This window comes from Dromiciops gliroides, chromosome 2 (genome assembly GCF_019393635.1).
Source record: "Dromiciops gliroides isolate mDroGli1 chromosome 2, mDroGli1.pri, whole genome shotgun sequence".
NCBI lineage: Eukaryota > Metazoa > Chordata > Mammalia > Microbiotheria > Microbiotheriidae > Dromiciops > Dromiciops gliroides.
In genome coordinates this window covers 450,892,359-450,916,595 of record NC_057862.1, presented here as the reverse complement: position 1 = coordinate 450,916,595, position 24,237 = coordinate 450,892,359, and positions in this window count along the sequence as shown.

Below are 24,237 nucleotides of genomic sequence, written 5' to 3'. Positions count from 1 at the left end.
TGAGTCTTTTGGACCAATCAATTTTCTGCATAGGAATGATCTTTGCTTGTATTTGACAAACATCTATGCAGCATAGGATAGCAGAAAAAGATTCCGGTTCTGCAGCAGAAAGACCTAACTTGAAGTCCTGCCTCTGACAGGCTGGGGCTTTGTGACCCTGGGCAAGTAATGTAACCTCTTAGGGGCCCCAGGCAACATTCTGAGACAATCAGTCAGAATATTCACTGAAAATGCCAAGGCTGAGAGAGTTGCTTAACTGTCAGTATCCTCCCCTCCAGCCCTACTCCCCATCTCCCAGTTCCCTACATTGATGAAATCACAAGTCTAGATCAAAAAAGAATATGTCCTGGGCACTGTGGATACAAAGATGAAAAATTAATAAAAATTAAAGTTAACAATTTTTGAAATACATTTTTAAATAAAAATAAAGCCTTTGGCTTAAGAGCCATACAGTTGAACCAGAAAGAACAGAAGGATATGAGAGGTACACGAATCAGTGATTCAGAGTAGAATGTAATGAGTCAAAGGGAAATTACAGACAATTCTCTAGGAAAATTTGAGGTGAGAAGAAAAACAACATTTTCAGGTGGGAGGAAGTAGATCAGGGAAGGTTTCATGAAGGAAGTGACACCTGAACTGGACCTCAAAGGAAAAGAAAGATTTCAAGACAGAGTTGGAGAGGGAATTCATTCCAATAAGGGGAAGAGATTGCATTAAATTAAATTAAATTCCAATATCCCTGTTAGCATGATGTTAAGAATTAGGGACTATAGAACTATAAAACCATGTCCTCATCTGCTAGAAACTCAGTGTCTAGTCATGAAATCTAACATACATTTGGGAAATGGTTATTCATTCAATCACTAAAAAAACCTTTATCAATCTCTAGGCCATCTTGTTGCTCTGAGATTCTGTTGTATAATCCTTGTGTCAGAGGTTATGCATAACAAAATGGTGTGGGTACACTTTGGGGACACACCTACATAAATGATGTGGGCACACTTTGGGGATTTCTCATTTCTCTAGTTCATTACCTACCCAGATGATATGGATATTTGAGCATGTGGCATCCTCTGCCCTCACCCTCACAAAGTTCCCCTTATAAGCACACCAGCTCACAAGGCTCAGAACATGAAGAGTTTTATTTACAAGTTAATGGAAAACAAAAGAACTCAGATCCAAGTCCACAAAAATAATGATAATGACCAGTGAATAATCATTCCCCTTCCCTTGAAAACCTGTACATTCCTAGTTACTTACTTACCTTTCATCTAGGATCAGTTAGAGTTTGCTCCATCCAACACATGAGTGCTCCCTTCTGTCATCTCTCTGTATGGACAGCATTTCATTTTCCCTGTTCCCTGCATCCTTTGACTCTTTTAGCTTCTTTTAGCATGTATTCATAATCATTTTTCCCTGTCTTTATCCTCTCCTAGATTTCTCAATCCATTGCAAGCCCCATCTCCATAGCTTCTAATTAATATAACTCTCATTAGTTCCTAGCAAGTGTCCATTTAATTACCCTCCCCACTCCCAATTGCTGTCCTCTGCCACTTTGCCATACTCCTCAGTCTCCAGCAGATGGTGGTCATTCATTATACTCCCAGAAGTCCAACTCTCAAACAGCTTATTCAAATAAGAAGAACCTCCAGGTGTGTTAATGGACCCAAAACTCACCTCCTTTTGCACATAGTCTCCTTAACCCCAGATTTCACACACACACACACACACACACACACACACACACACACACACACACACACACACACACACACACACACACGGGACCTCTTAGAACCCTATGAACACTCACTTCTTGAATCTTACCAAAGAAGTTTCAGTTCCATCTAACACCATGTCCTCTACAAATAGGAACATCTGGAGGACTTCACCATCTATACCTGAGCAACTCTGCCTCATTCAAATCCAATTCACTCACAAGTCAAGACATGACCCTCGTCATGTCATTGGTCCTTTTCAAGAAGGAAGACAAAAAGCAATAACAACAACAAAAACAACCCTCAATAGGGAATTCCTCTTCTATTTGGATTCCAGTGGTGGTTGATCAATCCTCATCATTCTTGACCTCTCTGCAACATTAGACACTGGCGAACACCCTTTTCTCTCAGATATTCTCTCCTCCCTAGGCTTTCATGAAACTCTTCCCTCTTAGTTCTCTGCCTCCCTATATTTCTACTCCTCAGCTTCTTTTTTCAGATCATCCTTCAGGTCACATCCCTATATATGGGGACTCCTAAGATTGTGTGCACTGAGATCTCTTCTTTCATTCTCTACAAACTTTCTCTGTGATCTAATCGGTTCCCAGGAGTTCAGTTGTTACACCTGTGCAGACAGTTCCCCATATCTATATATGAAGCCCTGGTCTTTCTCCAGAGTTCTAGTCCATGCATTCCCTACTGACCAACTGCCTATCACACATTTTCAAGTAGATGTCCCATAGGTACATCAAACTCACTATGTATAAAAACAGAACTTATTATATAAATTATTTTCAATACCCACCCTTCATCCAGACTTCTCTTTCTGTTAAGTCATCACCATCCTTAGAGTCACCTGGATTCAAAACCTTAGAGTCATTCTTGACTTTTCACTCTCCCTCACTTCCAACATCCAATCAGTTGCCAAGTCTTATTGACATACTCTTAGCTATATCTTTCAACTACATCCTCTTCTCTCCACTCACACCACACCTACCATAGATCAAGCCCACATCATCTCTCACCAGGACTAAGTTAATAGCTTCCTAATTGGTCTCCCTGCATTCAGCCCCTTGCCTCACACACTCCAATTTCTGGAAGTACCTCTCCCTTCTCAACTTGTTTGATATTTATAAATGATCCCTGAAGGCACGACCAAGTTTCCCAGACTGTTGGAACATGATGCCCGTCTGACACCATTTTATTTAATCTAATGGTTTTCAGATTCTTCTTGAACTTAGTCTAAAGATTTCTGATAGATTGATTGAGATATCTTCTCACCTAGTTAAGATAGGAGGCTAAAATGTGGGGGGTGGGGGTGGGGGGAGATTTCAATCCCAATTTTATGTTCTCCTTCCCTCCTGCCCCAGGTTTAATATTTGCTGCAAATAAAGCACATTTACTGGAGAATGTTTGGCAAAGTTTAACCTCAATTATTCCTTAGTGATTTGGGGATGTTCTTTATTTATTTGGGGAAGTTCTTTGAATATCATCCCCAGTGCTCTCTATTAAAGAGTTTCAGGAAAAGTCTGTGTGGCAAAGTTCTTAATCAAAACCAGTAATTCATCCTCCTTCACACTTTCAAATACTTGGTGGCACAATTTAAGGAGAAAACATAATTTTCGCAAAATTCTAATATGTTACCACCTGTCTTGTTGCTTATAAAAATGGCCTTCCCCACCCCAAAACAGCAAAGAACAAGAAAAGAAAAGAAAAGAAAAAGAAAAAGAAAAAGAAAAAGAAAAAAAATCAAGCCTCTCTTCTGGGAAGGAAAGCCCTGTCACTTAGGGACCTGGGGTGAACTAGAAGTCAGCCCGTCAACCTTCAGGTAAAATACCAAGCAATTTGGCGTTTAGGGAACAACACTGGCCCACACTGGGTCTATGGGGCTGGGGTCTTTGATATCTCCTTTTACTCCAGTTTCAGTTGAGTACCAAGTACTACAATAAAATTGGCCCTGGGTTCAGGGGAGATTGGGGTACTTCATGATCTGCCTTTCCTTTTATTTTTTTTGTTTGTTTTTTACAGGGCAATGAGGGTTAAATGACTTGCCCAGGGTCACACAGCTAGTACATGTCAAGTGTCTGAGGTCGGCTTTGAACTCAGGTCCTCCTGAATCCAGGGCCAGTGCTTTATCCACTGCACCACCTAGCTGCCCCCTCCCTTTCCTTTTAAAGAGCCCCCACTATGCTGGACCCACAAACACAGTAATTAGGTCAATCAAAGAAAGAAACAAAGAAACTAGGGAAGGAAGGAAGGAAGAAATGAAGGAAGAAAGAAAGATTTGTGAGTTATAATATGTCCTAGAGATTCTGAGGCACCAATATTTTAATGATGCAAACTCCATACTTGCCATATTACCTTCAACATCAGTACCTGCGCAGGATTCAGTAATATACCAAATATCAATATTTAAACATTCAATGAATCAACAAATGTAAAAGTCTGCAAAAATTATCACAGAAAGAATTGGTTTAACTTTTAAGGAAACATCCTGGAAAACCTGACTTGCTGTACAACTGTATTTTAAAGCAAGACAGAGGGAGAGAGAAATTGCCAATTTTTTTAAATGGAACTAGGGTATTCGATAATGAAAGTCCCAGGTGGAGAATCTGTCTAATGGTTCCCTGCCAAGTTTAATAGCCCAATGTATATTCTGGATAAACCCCTACAAGTAACCAACCTAGCCCTGGGAACCTGACTTGACAGTGAAAGTTGGAGCTGGAATAAGGATCTTCAGAGCTTCTCTGGGCTACTGTTCTTGGTATTATCTGGCTTGACTAGGTCTCAGGTCATGCTATTCACAAACTTGTCTGGTGCCCCTGTTCCAACTCCCTTCCTTCCCCTTTCTTACTGTGCCAGCAAATGATTCTACTCAGAATCTTCCACTGTTCCCCTCTGTAAAATTTTGCAACTTAGTTTTAATTCTAAACAAGTGTTGTCCTTGGTTTCCATATCCCTCTGCTGATAAGGAGATCAAGTATCTCTATTGATAACTAAAGAAAAACTCTTTATTCTAGCTCCAGTCTCTTTTTTTCAACCTTATAGGGTACTCTTCAACTTTGCATCATGCCCATATTCTAGCCAAACCAGACTATTTGCCATTCCTTGAGCTCATCCTATTCTCCATTTCTCTGCTTTTTCATATGTTGTTCACAAAGTTTTCATAGCACTATGCTGATAAATGATTTATAAGTGACTTTTCTGGAAAAAAAAGTATGTAAAATATATTTTTTTAGTTTAATCCATATTATTCACATTTTCTCCATTGTTTTCTTAAGTCTACACAATCAACAAAACAATAAATGAAGCCTTGATTTGTAGTGTTTGCTGATTTCTGAGGTATAAATGCTCACACTGAAATTTTAATAATCTTCTTTGGGGCTATCTCTAGATCTGCCTTTTATTGTTAGTGTAATTTTGTAAGTTCTTATTGAGGTCTTCTGTTTCTTACATTACTATGGTTATCCTATGTATCCCTCCTGCTCAACCTCCCAGCGAACCATCCCATATAACAAATAGTATTTTTAGAGAGGAAAACCATCAGCACAACTGATCAATATATTGAAAAAGTCTGAAAAGTACAATGTATAACACCCGTGGACCTCCCACCTTTATGAAGGAGTGCGTTAGGGGTGTCCTCTCTACATCATTTGAGTCCTGCTGGATATTCATAATTTTGTTACATTCGCTTTTGACTTTTGGTATGATATTGGGGTTTTGGCTATGCTTACTTCATTTTGCATCAGTTTATATAGATCTTCCATGCTTCTCTGTATTTAGTACATGTATCACTTCTTACTACCCAGTAATATTATATTACATTCATATACCATAATTTGTCTAGCCATTCTCCAATTGATGGGCATCTACTTTGTTTCCAGTTATTTGCTATCATTAAAAAGTTACTATAAATATTTTGAAGTATATGAGGACTTCTTATCAATGTTTTTTTGGGGGGATTTAAGCTCAGTAATGGAGTCTCTGGTTCAAAGAGAGTGGTCATTTAAATTCCTTTATTTGCATAATTTAAAATTCCTTTTTAAAATGGTTGCTCCAATTCCAGCTCCACTAATGTATTAGTATGCCTATCATTCCATAATCCCTCAAATATTTACTTGCCACTTTTTGTCATTTTTGCCAATTTGCAGGGTATAAGGTAAAACTTCAGGCTTGTGTTGATTTGCAATTCTCTTTTAAAATTTCATTTTTAATGCTTCTTTTGAGAACTGTTCATATCCTTTGACCACCTATCTATTAAGGAATGGCCACTGGTCTTCTATTTATTTATTAATTGTTTACATATCTTGGATACCAAACCCTTGTCATAAAAATAAGATATAAAGATTTTTTCCCCATTTGATCACTTCCTTTCTTTTCTTTTCTTTTTTTTTGTGAGGCAATTGGGGTTAAGTGACTTGCCCAGGGTCACACAGCTAGTAAGTGTTAAGTGTCTGAGCCTGGATTTGAACTCAGGTCCTCCTGAGCCCAGGGTCGGTGCTCTATCCACTGTGCCACCTAGCTGCCCCTCACTTCCTTTCTTAAATTAATTTTGTATAGAAGCTTTTGAGTTTTAAGTAATCAAAATTATCTATTTCATCTTTTGTAATTGCCTCTGTCTACTATTTGGTTAAGAATGTATCTCTTACCAATAACTGTGAGAGGTATGTGATCTGTTTCTCTTCTCATTTTTATATGATCATTAATATTAAGGTCACATATCCATTTAGAATATATTGTGTAGTGTGTTGTAAGGCCCAATTTCTACTAGACTGCTTTCCAGTTTTCCCAGCAGTTTTTATCAAATAGGGAGGTTTTTTTACTAAGTAATGTGTTTTTCACACTTTTAACCTTGAAATATTGAGTTCTATTGTTTCTGAATCTTTCTTGTCTAACCTATTCCATTGACCTGTCTCTTTATTCTTTAACTAATACCAGACAGTTTTGATGAAGGATGCTTTATGATATAGTTTAAAGTCTGGAAGTGCTATTTCCATCTTCATCACTATATCTTTTCACCATTTTCCTTGATATGCTGAATCTTTTGTTATTCCAAATTAATTTTGCTATTATTTTATCAAGTTTTATTAAATACCCCATTCAAAATTTAATTGGTATTGAAAGAATAAATTAATTTTGGTGATATTATCATTTTAAATTATATTGGCACAGCCTAGCTACTTAAGTTGTTCTTTATTTCTTTATGGAGCACTTAGTAACTGAATATAAGCTTTTTGTGTGCTTTGGTAGGTTGGTCCCCAGATATATCATGCATTTTGTAGTTATTTAGAATTAGATTTCCTTTTCTATTATTGCTTCCTGTTTTTCATTATTACTATGTATAAATGCTATTGATTTGGAAGGACTTTTTTTAGCCTAAAACTTTGCTTAAATTATTGTCTTAATTAGTGTCTTTGCTGATTCCCTAGGATTTTCCAAGCAAACCATCATATTGCTAGCAAACAGGGTTAGTGTTATCTCCTTTTTACCTTATCTTTATGCCTTTATTTTCTTTCACTTGTCTTATTGCTGTTTCCAGAACTATATCAAATAATAGTAGGGAGAGGGGACATCTTTGTTTCATCCCTTTACTTATTTGAAATAGTTCTGGTGCATACTCATTGCATATGATGCTTGCTTTTGCTTTTAAATAGATGTTCTATCTATTGCTAATATATTTCAGTTACCACTTGCCAAGATGGAAATTTCCTGGTTATATAGGACAGGGCTCCAGAGTTGCCACCTTCTGAGCTGTAACCAGTGAAGGAAAGAATTTCAGTTATTGTTGTTACCAATACACATTGTTTTCTCTACCAGTCAAGTTGGTCACCAGAAGGTATGAGCCAATGAGAAAGATATGCAGCAATGTTTAGGTCAGAAGTGTCTAACAGAAGCCTACAATGTTCCAGAGTGTCACCAAGAACCTAATTAAAATGTAATTGGGAAAAAACCAACAAAATAAATAAAAATACAATAGAACATAGATAATGTTGATATGTGGTTTCCTAAGTCAATGTGTAATCTGCAAGGATCTTTATATACAGTTTGATAGCCTCATTCCTGTTTGAATTTGACACTGCTGGTCCAGTTCAAAGAATTTCTATTAAATATCTACATCTGGGTTCCCAAGAATCTACCTGATCAGTCCTCAAACTATCTGCTCCAGTTCATTTCAAGGCAGTCCATAACTATACTCTTGTTTTTCTTTTACCCAACTGTCCTTCACTATCCTAGTAAAGAGAAATTAATTATTTCTCATAATTTAAAATGTATAACATATATGGGGATCAACCTAACAAAGCACATGAAAACTTATTTCAATTAAAGATTAAATTAAATGTAAATTAAATTATTAAAAATAAAATTAAAGAAATAAAGAAAAGCTTAAATAGCTAGAGAAATATTCAGTGTTTGTGGCTATACTGTGCCAATATAATGAAAAATGACAATACTGACAAAATTAACTTACACTTTTAATGCTATACCAATTAAATTAACAAGGAGATATTTTATAGAACTTGATAAAATAATAACAAAATTCATTTGGGACAACAAAAGTTCTAACATATCAAGGGAGATGGTGAAAAGATATAGGGATGTATATGGAAATAGCACTTCTAGACCTTAAACTATATAATAAAGCAACAGTCATTAAAACCATCTAGTATTGATTAAAGAATAGAGGGATACATCTATGAAACAGGTTAGAAAAGAAAGATTCAAAAACAACAAAACTCAATATCCCAATGTTTGATAAAGTGGAAACTTACTTTGGTCAGTAAGACTTTCTCTACTACTGAGGAAAGAATCCAATAGTTCATCGACAAGCACTTATTAAACACCTACTATGTACCAGCAACATTCAGGATACAAATACAAAAGGGCAGAGAAGCCCATGCAGATGGCCAGCCATATGACTGCTTTTACCATCTCACTAAAACTGGCATTTTCTCATTGCCCGAGTTTCCCTTTTCTCTCTGTCATGGGGACACACAAGGCTGCCCTTAATACAATCCTCAAACATGCCTTCAACTGCCCACAATCATTGAATGAAGAACTCTAGGCTACCACAACTCCATGCGGCCTTGTGCCTGCGTAGAGGGATTGCAAGGTATGAATTTGACAAAAGAAGACAGAAGGAAGAGATGGAATCCATACTGGGAGGGGGGTAAGGAAGGGAGGAGGGAACTTAGGTAATTCCTAAGTTACTCCTACTAGATGGCTGAACTAGAACAATCTGGTATTGTAGGTCACAGTGTACTGGGCAGGAGATGCCACTGCCACAGTCTACATACCCTCATCCCATTATGACCCTGGACTTAGCAGAGGACAAGAACCCAGGAGATCAACGTCATGAAGAAGGAGCTGGTAGTCCAAAGATAGGGTCAAATCAAATAACTCTAGTTTTTCACATTTTTAAATTTTATTTTTAGCATTAACTTTTTTTGAGTTCCAAATTTTCTCCTTACCTTCCACCCCTCCTTCATCTATTGAGAAGAGAAGAAATATGCTACCCATCATACCTGTCAAGTCAGGCAAAACATATTTCTGTATTAACTATGTTGTGGGGTAGAGTGGGAGGGAGAGGAGAGGAGCAAGAAAAATAGAGAAAGTAAAAAACAATATACTTCAATCTGTACTCAGAGTTCATCAATTCTCTATCTAGAAGAGGGTAGCATTTTTCATCAAAAGTCTGGTGGAATTTTCTTGGATCACTCTTTTGAGCAGAATAGCCAAAGCTTTCACATTTGATCATCAACATAGTGTACAGTGTTTTGATTCTGCTCACTTCACTTTGTATCAGTTTACATAGGTCTTCCCAGGTTTTTCCTAAAACTACCCTGTTCTTCATTTCTTATAGCACAATAGTATTCCATCATAATCATATGCCACAATGTCTTCAACCATTTCTCAATTGATGGGGATCCAATTTCCAATTCTTTGTCACCACAAAAAAAATGCTATAAATATTTTTGTACATATGGGTCTTTTTTTCCTTTTTCTTTGATCTCTTTGGGATATAGACTTAGAAGTTGTGTTGCTATGTCAAAGGGTATGCACAGTTTTATAGGCCTTTGGGTATAATTTTAAATTGTTCTCCAAAATGGTTGGACCAGTTCACAATGCCACCAACAATGCATTAGTGTCCCTATTTTTCCACATCCCCTCCAACATTTGTTGTTTTCCTTTTCTTTCATGTTAGTCAGTCTGATAGATGTGAGGTGGTACCTCAGAGTTGTTTTAATTTTCATTTCTCTAATTAAAAGATTTAGAGCATTTTTCATGTGACTATTGATAGTTTTCATTTCTTCTTCTGAAACTGTTCATATCTTTTGACAATTTATCAATCAGAGAATGGCTCTTATTTTTATAAATTTGAATCAGTTCCCTATATGTTTGAGAAATTAGGCCTTTTTCAGAGAAGCCTGTAAAATTGTTTCTCCAGTTTCTTGTTTCCTTCTAATTTTGGCTACATTAATTTCGTTTGTATAAAAACTTTTAATTTTATGTAATAAAAATTATTCATATTACCTTCTGTGATCTTCTCTATCTTTTGTTTGGTTATAAACTCTTCCTTTGTCCATAGATCTGACAGGTAAAATTTTTGATACTTCTTTAATTTGCTTATGATATCATCCTTTATGGCTAAATTATGTACCCATTTCAAATAACTCTAGTCTTTTTGGTGACCTACAATCTAGCACCTCCAACTGCCTATTGGACATCTCAAACTAAACATATAGAACTTACATTTTAAACCCAACATGTCCAAAATTGAACTCATTATTTTTCTCCCAAAATTCTCCTCTTTTTTTAACTGTGGGGGTAATACTATCCTCCTTGGCATCCAGGCTTGCAACCTAGGTATCATCCTAGACTCCTCAATCTCTCTCACTTCCCATATCCAATCTATTGCCAAGTCTTGTCAATTTTACCTGTGTAGCATTTCTAGCATATGTCCCTTTCTCCCTTTGAATACTACCACCACTTTGGTGTGGGCCCTCATCACCTCACTCCCAAAGTATTTAAATAATCAGCTGGTTGGTCTCACTGCCAAAAGTCTCTCCCAACTCTACTCTATTTCATCCTCCCCTAAAATGCCAAAGTGATTTTTCTAAAGTCCAGGTATGATTGCGCCACTCACCCTACTCAATAAACTTCAATGGCTCCAGAATCAAATAGAAAATCTTTTGTTTTGCCCTTCATAACCTGTCCTCCCTCCCTTTCCAGTCTTCTTACACCTTATACCCTCTACCCCCTATGTATTCTGATCCAGTGACGCTGGGGCCCCCATGCCATTCCTCAAACAAGCCAATCCATCTCCTGACTCTGGACATTTTCACTGACTGTCTGTACCCCAGGCCTGGGATGTTCTCTCTCCTCATCTCCACTTCCTGGTTTCCTTACCTTCCTTCAAGTCTCAGTTAAAATGTGACCTTCTACAAGAAGTTTTTTCTAACCTGCCTTAATTCTAGTACATTCTTTCTGCTGATTGTCCATTCTCTCCCCCATTAGACTGTGAGCTCCTTGAGAGCAAGAACTATCTTTTTCCTTTCTTTGTATTTCCAGTGCTTAGCACAGTACCTGGCACATAGTTGGCAGTTAATAAGTTTTTATTGACTTACTGACTAACCCAAGGGGCTGCAATAGATCTTTCTTCTGACTATTAAGAGAAGGGAGGGCAATGCTGTACAGGTTCCTCTCACCATTAGCCAACACCCATTGAAGAATAGTTTCTTAACCCTCTCAAAAAATATTCCTCGGAAATTTCATAACCATCCATTCACTTGAACACAGAGAGGAACAGGGCGGGAAATAATGATTCTACTACTTAATTATCCCCTTCTTATTTACAATATAGGTTGCATTAAGACAAGCAGATTGTGTAGGATTAGAAGTGACAATCTCACTGACCTCTGCCTGGGTCATATCACAACTAAAAGATAATGTTCTGCAAAGTACTGCAGGGGTGAATGCTAAGACCATGATTTACAAAAGTGACTAGTCAAAATTGCTCCCAGTATACCTGGCAAAAATAGCCAAGGATTCCAGAATCAGAACAGTTAGAGCTTTTAGAGGCCCAATGTTACATAACAAAAAATATAGCCCCTTTGTCCCTCATGAGGACCCATGGGAAGTTGCTTGACATCAGCAGTTAATTCATAAATATGTATTCAGTATCTATTATTTCATAAATATGTATTCAGTATGGACTCAGTTCTTTGATAGGAAAAAAAAGAAAGCAAGCACAAAATGGTGGCTGCTAGATAGAAAAGACTAACATGTGTACACAATACAGGAAGTGATTAATAAGTGCCAAAAGAAAGACACAGAACAGAAAAGCTATATAGAATTTCAGAGAAGGAAAGATCACTTCATACTGAGAGAGACAGAGAGAGGTGGGGGGGGGGGGTATCAAATAGCAGTAGACTGGAATCCAGGAAGCATGTGTTCTATCCTCATATTTGCCATTAAATAGACTATGGGACCCTGGGCAAGTAAATGGATGATAGAATGATCACCCTATCATCTAAAAATAGAGCTGGAAGGGACCTTAGAAGATATTTGGTTCAAATCTCTCATTTTACAGATGAGGAAACTGAGGCCCAGTGAGGTTATATGACTTGCTCAAGGTCACACATGAATTATGTGCCAGAGACACTCAAACCAATCACCCCTCAAAAAGATGATGATGATAACAAGCGTTTATATAGTACTTTACATACCTTTTTTCATGGGGCAGCAAAATGACTCAGGCAGTATTTTATCTAGATGCTGGACCTGGAGTCAGACACTTGTTAGTTGTGTGTCCCTGGCCAAGTCACTTAACTTGCCTCAGTTTCTTCATCTGTAAAATGGAGATGCTAATAGCACCTACCTCCCAGGGTTGTTGTGAGCATCAAATGAAATAATTGTAAAGAACTTAGCACCGTGCCTGCACATAGGAAGCAACATATGAATATTATTATTAAAGTTTCTCAAGGACTCTGTAAAATAAGTGGTATGAATATTGTCATCCCCAATTTTAAAGATGAAGAAGCTATGATTCAGAGAGCTAAGTGACCTATCCATATGCTCATATAGCTAGTAAATGCCTGAGGTAAGATTTGAACCCAGATCTTCCTAACTCCAATCCCAATTCTCTATCCATTATGACAGACTGCCTCCCTAAGATACCACTTTAAAAGTAAAAACAATTCATCTTCTGACTCAGTCTGAAAACATTTAAGTCACTGACTTAGACTTTATAAGACAAGATCTATAGATAATAGATAATTGTTAAATGAATGATGGCTAAATCAATCCCAAAACAACCAACCAGTCACTTGTTGTAGGGTAAATAGTGACCTAATTGAAATTCTCAATAAGCAAAGCTTCTGTATCCAGTATTCTGTGCACTTGTACAAGTAGTTAACATAGTTCCTCTCATTTTAGGGCCCGGATAGTTCACATTCTGTCTTTTTATCCTCAGAGCCTACCACAGTACCTCTAATAAGTTTGTTGACTTGAAGTGATCTGGCTTGCAGAGCTGGAAGGAGTCTTAGAATTTAGAATGCTTAAACTGAAAAGGACCTCAGAGGTTACCTCATCCAACACACTTCCCTCCCCTCCCCCCATTTTACAGGGGAAGAAACTGAGGCCCAAATGACACGTCTCTCCACAAACATATAAAAACTGACTCAAATTGGACAAATGGAGGGAGGTGGGGGAGGTCAGGAGAGGGAGGAGCTGAAATCAAGAGATTGTAAAAGCACACACTAGAGTTTGTTGGAAGTAAAAATGCTGCCAATAAAAGCCAGTGATTCCCTCATATTTCGTTTCATGAGCCACTGGGCAGGGCTCATGCAGACTGCAGGCCCCAGCATCAAAGGGGACCAGACTAGCTATGCCACGGCCCCCTCCACTTCTTCCAAGCTCAAGTCCAGGAGGGTGGCCAGGAAGAGAGAGGCACTGGGGGCTGGGAGCTGGCTTTCCAGGCACTGTTCAAGGGTATACATTTCCTCACGGCTAACAAACCTAATCTGCAGAAGGCGGTGAGTGACAACTTGATAGGACAAACTCTCAGCATCCAACAAACTCCAGTGCATGGTTTTACAATCTCCTGATTCCATTAGTATAAAGACCAAGTCTTCCTGTTCCCTCCTTCTTTTATCTGGGGAAATCAGAGGAAGCAAACAAGTCGGGCTGAAACACCAGGAGAGCTGCTAACCTTTAACATATTCAAACAGTCCCAAACCCTATCTATTGACCTTTATCAACACACTGCAGGCATCTCTATAGTCATCTCCTCATTCCTCCCCCCCTTCTCATTTTAACTACTAGCCCATTTTAAGTTGGAGTTAGGCTCAGAAGAGCATTGTGCTCCAGCTTAGATTTCCACCCTCTCTGTAGAATGGACTCTGGATTGTCCACAGTCTACAGAATAGCAGAGTTTACTGAGATCTGCCCACAATGCCCCAAACACTCATTTCATACAATAGCTTCAAACCTCCCCTCCCCCAACCACCACCTCTTTTTCCCAGACTGCTAATGGGGGCAAGATCAACATACTGAGCCACTTGGGTTTTCTCTCCTATTCCTCTCTCCTCAGCCTCCAGCAGAGCCACCAACAAACTGCATCCTAGCTCAAAGACAACAGGGGAAGCAGGGGGCCTGGATAATTCCCCAAGGGATACACCAGCCTCTGGATTAGGGAGTATGGGCCAAAATTTGAATTATGTAATTAGCAATTCTATTAATAGCAAAAAGCTGGAGATAAAGTGCCCAGTGGACTAAGGAATGGCTAAATAAATTGTGTTACATTTATTACATTTTTATTTTCTTCTGTATTTTTCATATGGACACTTTTCACGTCTCTCATTTGAATTCGGTATAAATTGCAATATTGTCGAATTGTGAGGGATAAAGAATCAGAGAAACAGAAGGTTTCTAGGAAACAATGAATAGTAAAAGAAGTGGAGCTACACTGGCTAACAGAACTGGCTAACAGAAATCACTTCAGGGTTTGTTAAGTATGTACTATCTCTCTTATTTGTTCCTCACAACAGCCCTGTGAAGTAAGTGCTGTTATTATCTACATTTTGTAGTTGTGACTTGCTCAGGGTCACACAGCTAGTGTCTGAGGCAGGATCAAAATTCAGATCATTTTGGCTCGAGGTTCAGGCACCACTCTTATCCACAATGCCACCAACTGCTTATGTCTATGCTCTAGAGAAATATTCACAATGATTATAACAAAGTAAATGAAGACAACATTTTAAAGGCAACAAAAAAAAATCTGAATCCAATACAGTGGACTAGAATACTGGTCCTGGAGTCAGGAAGAGCTGAGTTCAAATCCAAGTTCAGACACTTAGCAGCTGTGTGACTCTGGGCAAGTCACTTAATCTCTGTTTGCCTAACTTTCCTCAACTCTAAAATGGGGGTTGTTACAAGGATGAAATGAGATCACTGCAGAGTACCTGGCACATGATAGACAATTTCCTTCCTTTCTCTTCCATAGTAAATTATGAAAGTGGAAAGTAATATCAATTACATCAGTCACAACTACTATATTAAATAAGCTTATTAAACTATTTTCAGCCAGTGTGCTTGGGTGGGAGGAGTGTTTGATATTTGTTGAGGAATTTTAACTGTGTCAAAGCAAAATTTTATAATTTTTTAAAGAAAAGAAACACACAGATGATTATGATGTGTCACGTGGTAGCTCATACTTCTGTAGCATTTTTCTGAACTGGAAACAAAGTGGATGTCTATTGAGTAGAAGGCTGTCATATATGATGAAAAGAATCCTGGATTGGGAGTCAATGAACCCATCTGTCACTTACTTCAGTGTGACCTTGGGCAAGTCTCATGGCCTCTCTGAGCTTCAATTTCCTCATCTGGAAATTGAGGGGTTGGCCTGGATGACCTCAAATGATACCTTCCAGATCTAAATCTATGAATCATTTTGATTCTATAGTTGAAGAGCGGCAGAACAAACTACAGTATATGAGTGGAATGGGATTTTTTGTGGTAAGAAATGATGAATGACAAATTTTTAAAATAGGAAGATTTGCATGTACTGATGCAGAGTGAAAAAGCAAAATCAGAAGACTTTACATCAATCCATCAATCAATAAACATTTATTAAGTCCCTACTATGTGCCAGACACTTTGCTAAATCCTGGGGATACAAAAAGAGGCAAAAGAGAGTCCCTGCCCTCAAGGAGTTTATAATCTAATCGGGGAGACAATATACAAATAAATATATACAAAGCAAGCTGTATTCAGAATAAATAAGAATTAATTAACAGAGAGAAGGTGCTTCTCTGAAATTTATAGGTTGTGGAAGGCTTCCTGTAGAAGATAGGATTTTAGTTTGTACTTAAAGGAACAGATGGCTGCCAGGCTACCCAATGAGGGGGAAAAACTGCCCAGGTCTGAAATAGGGCAAGTCAAAGCTCTGGAGCTAATCAGTAATGCAATCCAGCCACGAATAGTCTCTGCTTTTCCAGCCTATCAAGGTAGGGATACCCAGTTTTAAAAGAAGAAAGGAAATATATAATGAAATGTATCTCTATGCAGGCATTATGTTCCTTCTTATGCTGTCTTATGCTTATATGTTGGTCATTTTTCGCTTAACTTTTTCTTTGTTATAAGAGAGAGTTTGATTGGGGATGGGAATGGGGAGAAAAGGCCGAAAATTAATGTAACATAAAAATAAAAGGCAACAATAAAACTTTTTCTTGATGCTTCCTTATTGTAGGATGTCAATATGACAAATGATAAGTGGAAAACAAGGATTTTTTTTAATAGTTGCATCTATTTCAACTGAGATCACCCATCCATGCATTTAAGCCTACTTCCCCATACCTTTCTTTCTTTGTATACATCCTTGTGATTGAATACACAGATACTTAGCTGGATTTCCAATTCAGTGTACCCTAAAAAAAAAGCTAAGAAAACAAATACCAATGAAACCCTATGACAATATTTGTTTCCTCTCACCTTTGGAAGCTGTTTTAAGAGCTATGTCAAATCAGGCTGACAAAATTTTATACCCTGGTCTGAAATAATTGAAATCACTACCCATCTTGCCCTAAATTTAGGCCTTTGCTCATTGATAAATTCTCTTCTATTCAGACCTGGTTGATCTACTGAACCTGAAACAAGTGGAAACATTATGACTTCCATTCTTGCTTTCATATTTATGAGACCCACACACCAAAGAGCGCCAATTAATAAAAACAACAATTAGATATTTTCAAAAATCCCTTCAAAGTGTTAACATTCATTTGCTCATTTCAAAAAAAAATAATCATCATTATTTGCAAGTAGTTTGAAGGGCTTAAACTGTGGGAAGGAATAGTCAGTCACCTCATTTCAAACAAATGAAATGTATCATTAAGAAGACATGGATTAGGAATCAGGGGACCCGAGATTTAATCTTAGCTCCTCTATGAGCCAACTAGTGAGGTTTTCTCTGGGCCTCAGTTTCCCCATCTCTAAAATGAAAGGTTTGGACAAGCTTCCATAGCTAGCATCCTATGAATAGAAGTCCTTATCAACTGGTAGTTTCTTCTGTTGTTTTTAAGGGCAAATGTGATGACATTTCTGCTTGTTCCAACTTCAGGGTTCACCCAGTTTTGGTAGGATAAGGCTCAGTCAGTATGTATGTAGCTGAAGGAGGGACAGGATACCAAATTTAAGGCATTGATCCCAAACTACAGATTGTCCTGGCATCGGAAAACTGGCTTAATAGAATTTTTTTAAATGTTTAACAAAATTTTACTTTTTTTCAAATAAAGGTCCACCTCCCACAACCGCTGAGAAAGCAAAGAATACAAAATGCTTGTTACAAGCATTTATTCTAAAGCAAAACAAATTCCTGTCCAAAAATATGTATGTTTATGTGTGTATGCAATATATATATATATGCTTTAATTTGTAGTCTGTAATTATCACCTTTCTTTTAGGAGGTAGATTAGTTGTTTTACCATAAGTCCTAGTTGTGGGTCATTGTGTTGATCAGATTTACAGAGTTTAGAGCTGAAAAGCACCTTAGAAATAGTTCCCCTCATTTTTCAGATGAGAAAATTGAGGTTAAATGAATTTGAATGAAGATTTTCTATACCACATTGCCTGCCTGGTCCAGACCCTAGCTCTGTCACTAACTAGAATGATCTTGACCAAGTCATTAACCCTTTCTAGGTTTTAATTTCCCTCACTTATCAAATGAAGGGATTGGACTAGATAATCTCTAAGGGAAGGGTGTCAAATTTGCTGAATGGGACACCCATAAAACTCCTGAGCCAGATTAAAATGTAATGGGGAAATGTTTAACAAGATAGACAAAGATACAATTTGTTCAGTCACTTTTCAGTTGTGTTTAACTCTTTAAGATCCCATTTGGGATTCTCTTGGCAAAAACACTGGATTAGTTTACATTTCCTTCTCTAGCTCATTTTACAGATGAAGATTCTGAGGCAAACAGAGTTAAGTGACCTGCCCAGGGTCACCCAGCTAGTAAGTGTCTGAGACCAGATTTGAACTCAGGAATATGAGTCTTCCTAGCATCCACTGCATCACTTAGCTGCCCCAAATACAATACAACATAGGTAATATTAATTTGTGGTTTTCTAAGTCAAAATGTTACCCACAAGGATTCATTTCTATTTGAGTTTGACACCTCTACTCTAATGTCTCTTCTGGCATGCCAAGGGCCAGTTAGGAGAACTTTTTAAACACTAGGGTTTCTACAAAACAGATTTCCTTCTGTCTAATAAAAAGATTCATAAACATGGTGGAGGCATTGGAAGATTCAAAACAGCAGATTTGAAACCTGTCTATGGAACCTTTCCAAAGGAGGATTAACTCCTGCCATCTGGTTTAAGCTGGAGTTAGGGTGAGGGTGGGAATATCCATGACTTCTGAACATTCTTTTCAAGCTAAAATTCTCGGATACTTGTTCTTGATCCACACTTTGGTCTTTGGAAGTTCTCTTCTTAATCTTACAGCAGGAATTGCAATCTGCTGACATGTTATTGATGAAAAAAATTATTGCTTCAAATGCCATAAGGTAAGGTGCTCCAATGACCCAACGTGAGCTTTGCAAAGGATCATCTGCCCCAAGGAGTTCCTGTCCTCTTGGATAAAATAATAGGGATGGACTAGGTGCCTTTCTAGCTCTTCATTTTATTATCCACCTAATAATTCCATTGTTGGAAATCTAACCTGAAGCTGTTATCAAAATGGGAAAAAGGAGGCATAGTAGCTCTATGTCCATGGGCTTCACCTTTCACAGCTCCCCACACACACACAACACACACACGCACACACACATGCACACACACGCACACACACGCACACGCACACACATGCACACACACACAAACTTTCCCCAACTATAGATTACAGAAAGTTGCCAATCTGAATCAAGCAGGAATCCCCTACTACCATTAACTCAGATTGAGACAAAAAAGGAAAGATCTATAAAGCAAGTTTAATTAGATTTATGAATAGTTAATACTAATTGTATAATAAATCATTTAAAAACTGTATGGGTAGATATTATTTTTTAATCCCATGATCTACTCTAAGTCTCTATTCTCCCCAATCTGTCTTCTCTCCCTGCACCTGGTTTCAGGAATGGATGCAAATAGGGAACTGGCTTTCCATTCTACTCACTCTACCCCCCTTTTAATTCCCCAATTGTTCCTTTGAATACTTGCCCAACAAATGTGCCATATGACAAAGGACTTCCCTTGCATGGGGTAAGGGTGGGGGAGGAAACCCAGCTCTTAGCACAGACCCTTAATGAGCGCTGGAAATACCAGTCAAAATTGGCAAAGAGCATTCTAGTTTCCTGCCAATGTTGTTCAATGAAGTTTTTTAGCTTCAAACAAAGCTCAGCCTTTCAGGATTAGCTGCCAACAGGCAGCTCTTTGTTTTCAGTAAAATTTAAGATTATTGCTGAACTATAAAAGGGAAGAAAGGTGATACTGCTCTGATTGGGCCGAGGTAAATCCAGGATTATACAGGGCATTACTTTTCCTCCTCTCTCTTTAAGTTGTTGGCAAATATTGATGGCCTATCTCACTGACACCTCTGAAAGCCATGCTTAATGATTTCTGGAAAAACCCTCATGTTTCAGTGTTATCCTTTTCAAGAGAACTACCTACCTATATGTGGGTATATAGGTGAGGATCTATACGTGCATAGACACACATATAGAACCCAAAGGAATAGAAGCTTGTTTTCTATTGTCCTGTTTTGGATGGAGGGAACCAAATCCCCAAGACTCTGCCCTTGTTTTATTTCCAGGGTTGGAGAGTTGCCGACTAGTGAAGGAAATACAGAGCCCAACAACATCGTGATAAAGTCCCTACTCACAAACAAGGCCCTGTGGTGAGCTCCCTTGGGCCACTTATCACACTCTTTCAAGCTTCTTAAATTCTCCAAACATCATTTCCCAGCCTCTGTAATCTCCTGTTCTGCCAGGAAGGGGGCTGGAGTGGGGGTGGGGAAGGAGGCCTGCTAGGAGGGGAGATAGGCTAGGATGGACTCCTACTTGTTCAAAGGTCTTGGGCACCAGTGTGTGAGAAGTGTGCCTGCAAGTTTCATTAGATAGCAAAAAGGAATTCACCTCTCTTCCTAGGCTGCTGGTAATTTTTATGCAAAAATAGACTTCATTGTGTAGTTTTGGTGGTTATAGTTCTAAACTTCTTACCCTTAATTTAAATTCAACTTAATTCAAGAAGTTACTTATTTAACCCCTACCCTAAGAGAGGTAAGGTGATGTGGTAGACAGCACACAGAATCTGCAATCAGAAGGACCTGGGTTCTAATCTCATTTTAGCTAGTTATACATAAGCTTGAACAAGTCACTTATCCTTCTTGGGCTTTGATTTACTCATCTGTCAAATGAGGTAAGTCGATTAGAAGTTTTCTAAGATCCTTTATGGATCTTAGCAGGTGCTAGGGTTAGCTCTGATTGTTCAACACTAATAAATGGGAGATGAGATGCAAACAATCCAAAGTCTTATATGTTTGAGAATACTGGGGAAGGTAGAAGGGCAGAGTATGGTGTATGTGTCCTCCTAATCAAGATCGGCTAGAAAGAGCATTGGGTTGATTTGCAGGCATCCTGAGGACTAAATTATCTCTGAGATCCCTTCCAACTCTGACATACTGTGCTATAGTATTTGGAATGACGCCACCTGCTGGAGATTTACTGTAGAAGAGTTCCGCCCATGAAGCGAAGGTCTTTGAGGGCAAGACCAGGAGTCTTTTCTTTGGAAAAGGAAGTGACGCGGGCTAGTGGGAGGAGGAAGGAAGAGACTGGTGCTCAGTCTCGCTGTCTTTCCTCTGGACTCTGGTGGAGAGCGGAGCTAGAAATGTGCTCTCTCTTTAATAGATAGGAATCTAGGCCTTTCTCTCTCTCTTTACCAAATTCTTATTCTCCTTAATAAATGCTTAAACTCTTGCTAAAGCTTAAAATTTATTGGCGACCACTCATTAGATATTTTAGACAGTTTAGCTAGAATTTTAGCCCTTAACAGATGGAAGAGGAAGAGGAAGGAGAAGAAAGGAAGATAAGGAAGATGAAAAAGAAAGGAAGAGGAGAGAGGAAGAAGACAAGGCAGATGAGGAAGAGGAAGGAGAGAAAAAGGAGAGATAGGAAAAGGCGGCACAGGAAAGGAGATCTAGTCCAATTATTCCAGTTCCTATTTTTTTCCCTATCTCCAGTCCTATCAAAGGTCTCAGGGTGTGAGATTCAGAAAGATTCCTCCCTTACCTATCCATTCTAAATGTTTGACAACACTGGGAAAACTCTTCCATTGAAGGAATCTAAGTTATTTCATTCTTCAGCCTTCTCCTCTGACATTTTTTTTAGGTGGTGGGGAGGAGGACCCAGACCTATGATTTTATTGGTGTGGGGCACTTCACTGGTGCAGTTCAGTAACTCCTGTGTAACTTATATCCGGAGTCGCCTGGGGCACTGAAAGGTTAAGTGATTGCCCACCTTCTCACAGGGAGTATGCTCAGCACTGAGACCTCAGCTCAGGAATCAGAGGCCGGACTCCAACCCACTTTCCCAACTCCAAGGCATGTTGCCTATTCACAGCCACTCAGGACCTAAGGATGTCCATTTCATGAGGAATTCCCACTCTAGGGAGACAAGTCAGAATCTGACATCCATGGACCGACTGCCATTGCTTCATTCTAAGGGCAGGAAGCTTTCCAACCTACTGGTGCCAACAAGTCACCAACTTCAAAGGCAGAACTGGTAACTCATCAGCTTGATCTGTTCAGTTCTATTTTTTTCAAGCACTCAGTAATAAAAGATCCTATGGAAACAGTCAGTTAAGCCTAATGTGCCATTTCATAGGTTTGGTTTCTAGGCTGATTTGTCCAGGGAAGATCTTTAAAGATTTGCAGTAAAACCTGACCTTGAGTTCAACCCCAGCTTAATGACTGCATGGACTAACAAAGACCCTTAGCTTCCCCCAACTGCTTTAGGGTGCCTACCTTTTAACCACATGACCTAAAAAGTAAATCCTTCCCTCCAATGAGGCATGTTCCACTTGGGAATACTTGCAAGGGTTAGTAAAGACCCCTTAAGTGAGCTGCCATGAGGAAGTAGAATAGAGAGCGAAATGAACTCAATAACATGCAGATGAGTTACACAAGTATGGTGGAACAGTGGCTAGAGCACCAGGCCCAGAAGTCAGGAGACTTGGGTTCTAGTATTACCTTGGTCATTAATTGGCTGTGTGACCTTGGGCAAATTGCTTTATTTCCTTAGGGCCTGTGCCTTTGAGACAAAATTAGGGGAGGCAGAGGAAGTACATATACTGAACTAGATCTTCTCGAAGGGTCACTCTAGCTAAAACACTCCATGAGAAGCAATGTAGTACAGTATGAAAAGCAGACGTTTCCGTTTCAAATCACACCTCCTGCGGGATCTTGCCCAAGTCAATTAACCTCAGTTTCCTCATCTGCAAAATGGGGTTGTGGGGGGGGTAGCCAATATGGCCTTTGTGGTCCCTTCAAGCTCTGGATCCTATGAACTGGTTCCTGAGTTTTTTGTTTTGTTTTATTTTGTTTTTAGTGAAGCAATTGGGGTTAAGTGACTTGCCCAGGGTCACACAGCTAGTAAGTGTTAAGTGTCTGAGGCCAGATTTGAACTCAGGTACTCCTGACTCCAGGGCCCGTGCTCTATCCACTGCGCCACCTAGCTGCCCCCTGAGTTTTTTTAAGAGAGACCAAAGGAACAAGACGTGTTGACCTCTGGCCTCTAGGGCTCCTAATAGGAACCTATTTCCTAGAAGATCTTTTGGAATCCAAGCTACAGTAGTGGTGGGTAGTATACCCCCTAAACAAATACAATTTTTAAGAGAAAACAGGTTCCTCTTAATACTCAAATGGCTTCCAACTGGCTAAAAATTGAATTTTCTTAAAGTTGTCTGTAAGAAGTCAAGATACCATGTCGTCTCTAGATCTTTTCTCTCCTCTGCTTTCCTATTGAGTACAACCATCCTTTAAAGTCTAACTAAAGGGGCAGCTAGGTGGCACAGTGGATAGAGCATCGGCCCTGGATTCAGGAGGACCTGAATTCAAATCCAGCCTCAGACACTTGACACTTACTAGCTGCGTGACCCTGGGCAAGTCACTTAACCCCAACTGCCTCACCAAAAAAACAAAAACAAAGCCAATAAATAAATGAATGAATGAATGAATGAAGTCTAACTAAAATGCTTCCTCCCTCAGGAAGCCTTCCCTTACTCCCAAAGACTTTCCCTTTCAAACCTCATGGTGCAATTTCTACCTCTGGAATGCACTTATCTTGTAATATTGTGTATTATAATCATCTAGGTTCATGGTATATCCTTCTACCAACTATAAATACCATAAGGGCAAAGAATGTGGTTTATCTCAACTGTGCATTTCTTCAGTACTAAGCATATTGTTCAGCATGCAGTAGGTACTTCACTAATATTGGTTGTATTGAATTATGTGGCATTTTCCAATCAGGATGTTTCCGTTGAGACGACTGATTAAATAAAAGACTGAGCTGTTAGACCCACTCTCAGCTGGGAAGCATTCTTCTGTTAGGATGTGAAAGACACATCCTAACAGAAAGATACCCCAGACAAAGGTGTGTCTGGCTATGCATTGGACAAGCAGGCAAGAAGAATATCTGGGCACTCAAAGGGAGGAGGCTGTGTCCAGCATTTATGTGCTGAAGTCATAGCTGCTGCTTCTAATAAATCAAAGACAGAGTAGAAATTGGACCAATGATATCATGACCTGTTAGGGTTCATCAAGAGTCAAAGGCCATGAGCTCTTATTCTTACGTTAACATTATCTTGCTGTGTAGCCATAAGTAAATCACTTAAACTCTCTAGGCTTTAATTGATCATTTGAAATGGGTACAAAAATACCTCCTTTACAATGTAGTATTGTGGAAAGAACACTCATGAAAACATGGACTCTAAGCTGAGGTCTGGCACTTCCTAGCTGTGTAACATTA